We start from the raw sequence: 10,500 nt of genomic DNA on the forward strand, positions 1-10,500 counted from the left end.
ATCTCCGGTAATGTAGCCTGTCTCGAGATTAGCTAGTTGTATGTTCCACGGCAGACTGTTGCTCACTTCTGGATTGCTGTTTTCCCAAGCTGTGGTCATGGCATCAGAGAACTCTCGGCTATTTAGCCGAACTTGTCCTGTAGATGCTATCACATATAGGGGCTTCACCTGCAGAAAGGTAGAACAGGCTATGAAACTAGTCTAACCAAGTTAGAACAAGCATGAGAGTTAGACAAGCAAGCCAAACAAGTGCATTAACATGGTACAGTTTCTTGTATACAATAAGGTTCTCACGTGCTGATCAAAAACAGTAGCCTTGTTTTTTTTAATATTGAGATAATACCAGCATGACTGTTAATTAGTTGGATATTGCAATATTACTGAATGATGTATTCATGTAGTTAACTAAAGTAAATAACTTATTCATTACATGGTCAGACTACTTATAGGAACGTTTCTGTGAGTTTACATACTTGACATCAGTTCCAAAAAAAGGTTGCATACAGACCCTGTTTGCAAGACAGACGGATGGTGGACATCCAGATCCTTTCATGGTGTTCAGGATGCTGCGGATCAGTACTTGAGAGTCTGGGGTGATTATCGATGGCCGAGCTTCTGTCGAATTGTAAGACACGACGTACGCAATAGAGGTGCCTGGCTGGTTGTTCCTTGTCCTGTCCTCAATCGTCATTCCCGTAACAATGATTGCCTTTCCTTAAATTACAGGAGATGCAATAATGAAAGATTAGTATGTTTTCAATTATCAGTAGTGTCTAACCTTGGTATTTCCATGGACTAAAAAAAGACAGGGCACATAACAAAGCACATCAATTTTATCTAAAGAGATCTGCTGCTTTGTACATAATATCCATATATATTATATATACAATTATATATATATATTATGAAACAGTTTCCTAATTCTATCGATTGCTCAGAGTAAAGTTATTAGCTATTGCTCACCAGGGTTTGCTGTCTGCCAGACTCTCCTCACCGCCCCGGTAACCGCATCCACTTCAAACCTCTGATACGGAACGACGTCAATGTTCACCGTGTGGTCCACGTTAACCTGCTTCGTCACTCTCGCATCGAGCACCTCCACAGCTAACCTCGCATTGACCAAGCTGAAGAGAGGCGCGTCTTCCGGACGCACGATCCGTCCGTCAACAGACAGGAAGTATGTTGCAGCCGTCGCAGGCCGGCGGTCACTCGTTCTTGCCGACTCTGTGTTGACCAGGTAGACCCGTACGCGTGGAGACAGACCCTGCTCCCCGTACACTTGATCCCACGCGTCCTGCAGCTTCTGCTGCGTGTCCGCGGACGTCTGCCGGCCGAAGATGACGCTCTGGAAGTGGTAGTCGTCGCCGAAGACGTCGTCGGTGTCGATGCGGACGAGGCCGATGCGGCGCAGTCGCGAGGCGACCTCCGCCGGGGTCGGCTCGGTCAGCGAGCGCGCGACGTTGAACTCGTGCGGCAGCGAGACGGCGTAGGTCAGCGAGAAGACCGGCCGGCCGGCGGCGGTCAGCGAGCCGGGCACGAACGCGGCGTCGTGGATGCGCAGCTGCCACGGCAGCGCCGCCAGGGTGCGCGGGTTCACGTCGAGCCAGGCCGCGCGCAGCGAGCTTTCGAATGCGGTACCGTCAATACCCGTCGTGGACGTGGCGTCGGTGTGTCCGAGCACGTTGTACGTCTGAAGCCACGAGAAAGAGAGAGTTAGTTATCCCTCGTAGGTGCCTAGATGGCACATAAGGCAGTACGAGAGAGAGAGACACGCAATGAAGAAATTAGCATGAAATTTATATGAGAATAATATATCTACAGACAACGTCCGTATGTGTTGCCAACTAGTGATTGCTACATTCTGCTGAAACATCTGCTTTTAACTATCTGCATAAGTTTAAATTAATTTTAAATTTTAAATTTAATTTACTGTTTGTAAGATGAGGATAAAAATACGATGACTAATAATCAAAGACCCCACAATGAGCATCTCAAACTTTTCAAACACGCCGTACCGCATTAAAATTCGATAAAACGTGACGACACTAGACGGAAAACCCACGCACGCATTGTCACGTTTGCTGGCACTCACCCGACTGCTGTTTAATGGTCCGAATGACCTCGTCAGATGACGGAGAACCACGCTGGTCCTCGGAGCTGTGGCTCCCGACTCATCGTCTGCTCTCGTGTATGTTACTCTGTAGCTGATGGCGGTGATAGGTTCGCCGTTCCGCTGCCGATTGTTATATCCGGTTATCACAACTTCGTCGATGCTCATGTCCTTGTCTGCATTAAAATGAAACACACATTACATAAACATAATATATCATTATCATCGCCGTCATCATCATCATTAGTATTATTATTATTATTAATATTATTATTATTATTATTACTATCATTGTTATTATTAACTTGGAGTTGATGTAAGGTGGCACTGCTACATAACTATTCCAGTGCAATTGCTTCAAAATGATCTTGCTTCAAACCACAGTAGGTGTTTGTACGATGCATTTATGGACAGGGTTAAACAACATACAATGTTCCTCAGTCCCCAAACTACCTGGGTGATATTCACACATTACGGAGTACGCATGTCAAACAATGTATGCTTTACGCAGAAATTCCCTCCGAAGCAGAAATTCTCACCAGCATTGACCTCACGTGGTGACTGACCCTGCTCCCTGTACACTTGGTCCCACGCAGCAGCGAGTCTGTTGGCAGCCTCTGCTGATGGAAGCTGGCCAAGTACGATGCTTGTAAAGTGGTAATCATCTCCGTACACCTCACCAGGACGTGCAAGCACATAGCCAAGTGATCTCATCTGTTGAGACATCTGATCAAACGACGGTTCTTTGAACGTGGTTTCCACTGATCTGTCTGCAGGCAGCATGACATCATAGTTGACCCCAACGGCAGGTTGCCCATCTCCGGTTATGTAGCCTGTCTCGAGATTAGCTAGTTGTATGTTCCACGGCAGACTGTTGCTCGTTTCTGGGTTGCTGTTTTCCCAGGCTGTTGTCATGGCATCAGAGAACTCTCGGCTGTTTAACCTCACTTGACCATCAGATGAGATCACATAGAGAGGATTCACCTTTGACAAATATGATCAAAATTATTCAATTTATTATATTTTTGGGAACATTTTCTACTAAACTAACATCTAACAGTGCTAGTTTGATATTTCGGTGCTGCGACTCCCTTAGTGTCTACAGATGTAAACATACCATCGATGAATATATGCTATTGGAACAGATCTAAAGTAGAAATCAATTCAACATATGCTTACTATATATATAGTAGTACTTCTAGCAATGTACTTACTCTGTTTGCAAGACAGACAGATGGTGGACATCCAGGACCCTTCATGGTTTCCAGAATGCTGCGAGTCAGTACTTGAGGGTCTGGGGTAACTGTAGAAGGCTGAATGTCTGTCGTATTGTAAGACACAACATACACAATAGAGGTGCCTGGCTGGTTGTTCCTTGTCCTGTCCACAATCTCTGCACTATTCACAATTATTGTCTTGCCTGTAAATATTAGTTGCAACGTGTTAAAATATAATGTACCAGAATGTAGGAAACATAACTCGAAAACACCAGCAATTACTTCATGTAAGTTTTATCTTTACTTTTCAACAATTAACAACTCGTAAATATCTACAATTAGCTCAATGATGGGTTAATCAACAATTAATTGAGTGCAGAATTAGGATATGATTGTTTGTATGCAGGAACAGACTGGTATTTAATTTAAACATATCTCGTTACACTCCTTAGATGCATTTATTAGCTAGATATCTTGTACGCACTGGCAAAATAGTTGTTTAAATTGCTCACCAGGGTTTGCTGTCTGCCAGACTCTCCTCACCGCCCCGGTAACCGCATCCACTTCAAACCTCTGATACGGAATGCCAGCGATGTTCACCGTGTGGTTGATGTGCACCTCTGTTAGACGTGTCTGTGTTGAAACATAATCTCGAAACCACCAGCACATTACTTCATTGTAAGTTTATCTTTTTTACTTTTTCAACAATTAACAACTCTTAAATTATCTACAATTAGCTCAATGATGAGGTTAATCAACAATTAATTGATGTGCCGAATTGGATATGCTTCGTTGGTCATTGCAGGAACAGACTGGTATTTAATTAACATATCTCGTTACCACTTCCTTAGATGCATTTTATTTAGGCTAATTCTTTGTATACTGTAGCACTTGGCAAAATACGTTGTTTTAAATTGCTCACCAGGGTTTGCTTGTTCTGCCAGACTCTCCTCACAAAGCCCCGCGGTACCACGCATCGCTTCAAAACCTCTGATACGGGAAATGCCAGCGATGTTCACGTGGATGGGTTGATTGTGCACCTGCTGTGTAGACGTGTCGGATCTGTCGGGTGGAGAGTGCGTGACTGACACCTCGTTGCTCTTAAGATATTACCTTAAAACGCGCTTTGAAGATAAGAGGCACGGTACTAGACAGACGCCACGGTCCGCTCCATCGACAGACAGGTAAGTTTGTTGCAGCCGTCGCAGGCCGGCGGTCACTCGTTCGTCGCTCGACTCTTGGTGTTGACCAGGGTAGGCACCCAGTTAGCCGTGGTGACCAGGACCATGCCTCCCTGTCTATGCTTATCCCATTGCACCAGCGAGTCTGTCGGCACCTCTGCTGATGGATAGCTGGCCAAGTTACGATGCTGTTGATGTTGGGGTAATTCATCTCCGTTTACACCTCACCAGGACGAACAAGCACATAGCCAAGTGATCTCATTGTTTGTGACGTGTCTGAATCAAACGACGGTTCTTTGGAACTGTGGTTCTCCACTTGTCGTTCATGCACAGCATGACATCATAGTTGACCTCAATGGCAGGTTGCCCATCTCGGTTATGTAGCCTGCTCGAGACTTAGGTAGTTGTAAGGGTTCCACGGCAGACTGTTTGCTCGATTTCCTGGATTGCTGCTTTTCCCAGGCAGTTAGTCATTAGCAATCAGAGAACTCTCGGGCTGTTAACCTCACTATGTCCTGTAGATGCTGATCCACAATATAGGGGTTCACCTTTGGTAAATACCACGAAGAGATTATTGTTTCTTAGAATACTATGGGGATAAAAATCCATCTTGCCAAGTGCGTTCGCTATTTAGAGAGTCGATGCGCTGTGTAACAAATGACTAAGCAATGTTCCTACCACCAATGAGAAAACGATAACCTGATCAGCTTGGTCATTTAGACCAACCGAAAATTAAAAATTAGGAGACCACTTCTATCGGAAAAACGCTTGTTTAGTATCTCACTGATGGTGAAAGAGTAGAATGGTCACTAATTGACGATTACGTGGTGAAGTACAGATTTTCCAGCGATGTACTCACGTCTGGTTTGCAAGACAGATGGACGGTGGACATACGGGGTCCCTTCATGGTTTCCAGGAATGCTGCGAGTTCAGTACTTGGAGGGTCTGGGGTAACTGTTAGAACAGGCTGATGTCTGTTCGTATTCTGTAAAGACCACGACATACACAGATAGAGGTTCCTGGCAGCTGTTGTTTATGTATCCTGTTCTACAGATTGCTGCATATAATCGGAATGTAATATTGTCTCACCTATAACAAATTGAAAACAAAGTTTACTTATTAAGGATTAAATCTACGGTAGGATTAATTTAATCACCTGGGATTATATTGGTATAACACATATTCGTTTTGATTACAAATGATAGCACGAACTCAATATAGTGTGTCCAAAGACTGGAGTAAGAAACAGTACACTTATGCATTGTACTTAGAATGAATATGTTACGCAAGGTGCAGCAGCAGAACAGACTTTGCACATTGAAATATTATCTTGAGATACGCTCCGTTTTATCTGAGACTTTCACTATTTATCCTGTTTATTCTGGTATGCATCGTGTTCACTTTTGTTACGGCATGACCCAAAAGTAGTTTATTTCAAACTTGCTCACCCAGGGTGTTTGCTGTCTTGCCAGACTTCTCCTCACCGCCCCCGGTAACCGGCATCCACTTTCCAAAACCTCTTGATACGGAATGGCCAGCGATAGTTCACCGTGTGGTTAATGTGCACCTCTGTTAGACGTCGTCTGTCGGATTGGAGGCGTGACGGACACTCGTTGCTACTAAGATCTATTCCTAAACGCGCCCTTGAGAGATAAGAGGACAAGGTAGTACGGACGCACATCCGGTCCATCCGACAGACAGGAAGTATGGATTGCAGCCGCGCAGGCCGGCGCGTCACTCGTTTTCTTGCTGGACTCTGTGTTGACCAGGATAGACCCGTCACGCGTGGTGACAAGACCCTGCTCCCTGTAGCTGGGGGGTTCCCACGCACCAGCGAGTTCTGTTGGGGCGCAGCCTCTGGCTTGAGTGGAAGCTGGCCAAGTAAGATGCTTGTGATGTCGGTAATCTCTCCGTACACCTCACCCAGGCGTGGCGCAGCACATAGCCAAGTGATTCTCCTCTGTCTGTTTGACACCTGAGCAAACGACGGTTTCTCTGAACGGTTTGGTTTTCCACTGTCTGTCTGCAGGGCAGCATGACATCATACTTTGACTTCCAACGGCAGGTTGCCCATCTCCGCGTTATGATAGCCTGTCTCGAGATTTAGCTAGTTGTATGTTCCACGGCAGACTGTTGCTCGTTCTGGATTTGGTGTTGTCCCAGCAGTTATCATGGCCATCAGGCAACACTCTCGGGTCTGTTTTTAACCTCCACTTGTCCTGATAGATTCGCTAATCACATATTAGGGGCTTTCACCTGCAGAAGAGGATAGAACAGGCTATGAAAACTTAGTCCGGCCCAAGTCCAGAACCAGCATGAGAGTTAGACAAGCAAGACAAACAGCTCCACGTGTGCAAACAACATGGTTACAATTTGTTCGTTATATAATAAGGTTTGTCACGTGCTGATAGCAACAGTAGCCTTTTAATATTTTGTGAATTTATTTTATATATTTTTATATATTTAAATTTTTTTTTTAAATTTTATTTTATTATTTTTATATTGAGATAAATACCAGGCATGACTGTTAACTAGTTGGTTTTCGTGCAATAATTACTGAATGATGTTTCGTAGGTAATTAACTAAATAACTCATTCATTACCAGGTTGAGAACTACTTATAGGAACTGGTTTCTTGTGATTTACATACTTGACATCAAGTTCCAAATAAAAAGGTTGTATACAGACCCTGTTTGCTAAGACAAACGGATGGTGGGACGATCCCAGATCCTTTCATGTGTGTTCAGGATGCTGCGGGATCAGTACTTGAGAGGTCTGGGGTGATTTTCGATGCGAGCTTCTGTCGAATTGTAAGACACGGACGTGTTACGCCAATTAGAGGTGCCTTAGGTCTGCGTTTGTTTCCTTGTTTCCTGTCGCAATCGTTCGTTCCCGTAACATATGATTGCCTTCTCCTTAAATTACAGGGAGATGCAATAAGGAAGTTAGTATGGTTTTTTCAATTGATCATAGTGTCTAACCTTTGGATTTTTCCATTGGGACTAAAAAAGACAGCACATAACAAAGCACATCAATTTGTTATCTAAAGAAGATTCTGCTGCTTTTGATACATTAATATCCTTAATTATTATATATATAATTATTATATATTTATATATTATGAAACAGTTTTCCTAATTTCTCTAATCGATCATGCTCAAGAGTAAAAGCCGTATTAGGTATTGCTCACCAGGGATTGGGGCTGTCCGCGGTCTCTCCTCACCGCCCCGGGTAACCGCATTCCACTTCAAACCTCTGATACCGGAACGGCGTCATGTTCACCGTGTTGGATCACGATTAACCTGCGTCGTCACTCTTCGCATCGAGCCACCTCCACAAGCTAACCTCGCATTGACCAAGCTGAAGAGAGGCGCGTCTTCCGGACGCACGATCGGTCCGTCAAACAGCGAGGAAGTAATGTTTTTGCAGCGTCGCCAGCGCGGCGGTCACTCGTTCTTGCCGACTCCTGTGATTGACCAGTAGACCCGTACGCGTGGAAGACAGGCCCTGGACTCCCCGTCACTTGATCCCACGCGTCCTGCAGGCTCTGCTTGGTCTGTCGCGGACGTCTTGCCGGCCGAAAGATGACGTCTTAGCGAAGTGGTACTCGTCGCCGAAGACGTCGTCGGGGGGTACGATGCGGACGAGGGCCGATTGCGGCGCAAGTCGCGAGCGCGACCTCCGCCGGGCGTCGGCTCGTTGTTCAGCGACTCGCGCGCGACGTTTGAACTCTGTGCGGCAGCCGAGCGGCGTCGTGAGTTGTCCAGCGAACGGAAGACCGGCCGGCCTCGGCGTTTGTCAGCGGAGTCCGGCACGAACGCGGGCGTCTTGTGGATGCGCAGCTGCCACGGCAGTGCCGCCAGCAGTGCGCGGGTTCACGTTCGGAGCCAAGGCGCGCGCAGCGGAGCTTTTCGAATGCGGTTACCGTCAATTACCCGTCCAGTGGACGTGGCGTCGGTGGTGTCCGAGCACGTTGTACGTCTCGATCTTGAAGCCACGAGACAAGCGAGATGTTATTATCCCTCGTAGGTGCCTAGATGGCACATAAGGGCAGTACGAGAGAGAGAGACACGCAAGTGAAGAAATGTTAGCATGAAATTTATATTGAGAATAAGCTATATCTACAAAGACAACGTCCGTAATGGTGTTTGCCAACTAGCTGATTGCTAACATTCTGCTGAAACATCTGCTTATTTTAAAACTGATCTCATAAAGTTTTAAATTAATTTAAGATTTTAAATTTTAATTTACTGGTTTTGTAAGATTGACGGATAAACTTATGATGGACTAATGATTCAAAACAGCCCGCGTAATGAGCATTCAAACTTTTCCAAACACGCCGCGTTACCGCAATTAAAATTTCGAATAAAACGTTGATTGACACTAGACGAGAAAACCACCGCACGCATTTGTCACGTTTGCTGTCACTCACCCGACTGCTGTTTAACTGGTCGGAACATGACTCGTCAGATGCGGAGAACCTACGCTGGTCCTCGGAAGCTGTGGCTCCCGACTCAATCCGTCTGCTCTCGTGTATGTTACTCTGTAGCTGATGGCGGTGCGCTCCGTCCCTGATAGGTTCTCGCCGTTCGCTGGCCGATTGTTATATCCGGTTCACAACTTCGTTCCGATGCTCATGTCCTTTCTGATTAAAATCGAAATCACACATTACATAAACATAACTATATCATTATTTCATCGCCGTCGTCATCATTCAATCATTAGTAGTATTTATTATTATTAATATTATTATTATTATTGATTACTATCATTGTTATTCTATTAACTTGGGAGTTGATGTAAGGTGGCACTGCTACATAAGACTATTCCAGGCAATTGCTTCAAAATGATTCGTGCTTCAAACCACAGTAGGCTGTTTCGTTACGATTGCTATTTTATTGGACAGGGCGTTAAAACCAACATTCAATGTTCCCTCCAGTCCCCAAACTACCTGGGTGATTATACTTCACACATTACGGAGTACGCATGTCAAACAAATGCTATGCTTTTAAGGCAGAAATTCCCTCCGGAAGCAGAATTCTCACCAGCAATTTGACTCTTCCCCGATGCCACTTCTCAACGGCTTCTTCCAAGTCGGTTGATCGACCGCGGGGACTCGCGAGAACGCCAGGGACCGCCACCGATGCCGGACTGCGTCTCCTCTTTCCTCCTGCGCTCACAGCTCCTCATCCCCTTCAATGATGGCTGTTGACTTCTCGCTTAGGAGCGGACGAGGCGGCGGCTGCCATGATCCGACCGGATCGACCGACAGAAAGTAGACGGCGTGGCCTGCGTTCCCGGCGCGCCGTCGGACCTGTGCGCCGAGACTCATCACGACGAGACCTTCAACGGTCGGGGATTGCGCTGCTGTCCCGCGTACGGCCTTTGTGCCACGCCGCCGGCGAGCTGGCCCGCGCGCCACGCCGCCGTCGGAGCGCCACGCAGGCGTCGTCGCGAGTAGTGCGTGAGGGCCGTAAACACCTCAGCCTCGTTCGACTCCGGATCAAGCCGGACGACAGGTTGGCGACGCGCGGGCGCCAACCTGGCCGCTGCTGCTCGGCTCGGCGATGCGAGTCCCATCCGGGTGGCGTCCTTGTAGGAGGCGCGCATGTTCGTAGAAGAACGCTACGGAGGACGGGGCGGCGATAGTGCGTCGAATGTATCCCGAGGAGATTGTGTGTTCTTAGTCTTTTGATGATCCAGGGGACTCAGAACCGGCAGCGCTCTGAGGGCGCGCAGGCTGCTCGGGGTTGCTGCCGCTCTCCATGCCGGCTGCCATGGCCTGGATGAAGTTTGCCGTTGCTGATGGCGCCGCGCGCGCAGGCACTGTGCCGTCGTTGCGTCGCTGCGCGTACATTGCTGATAGCTGCAGCAGAAACATGAGAGTGAATGCGTGAATGCGCGGTGAATTGGCACGGCATACAGTGAATGCCTATGAATGCGTGGAATATTTTCGTGTGGAATGCGTGCAATGTGGGCGGAGGGTGTTCTGA

The 10,500-nt window shown here is 46.8% G+C and overlaps 1 protein-coding gene across 1 annotated transcript in view; it reads right to left on the reverse strand.

Annotated features, from left to right (window-relative positions):
- Nucleotides 1–10,500, reverse strand: part of LOC106809974 — a 20,730-nt gene that overhangs the window by 1,429 nt on the left and 8,801 nt on the right. The window lies entirely within an intron of this gene.

This window comes from Priapulus caudatus, unplaced genomic scaffold (genome assembly GCF_000485595.1).
Source record: "Priapulus caudatus unplaced genomic scaffold, Priapulus_caudatus-5.0.1 Scaffold401, whole genome shotgun sequence".
In the NCBI taxonomy this organism is placed as follows: Eukaryota; Metazoa; Priapulida; class Priapulimorpha; order Priapulimorphida; family Priapulidae; genus Priapulus; species Priapulus caudatus.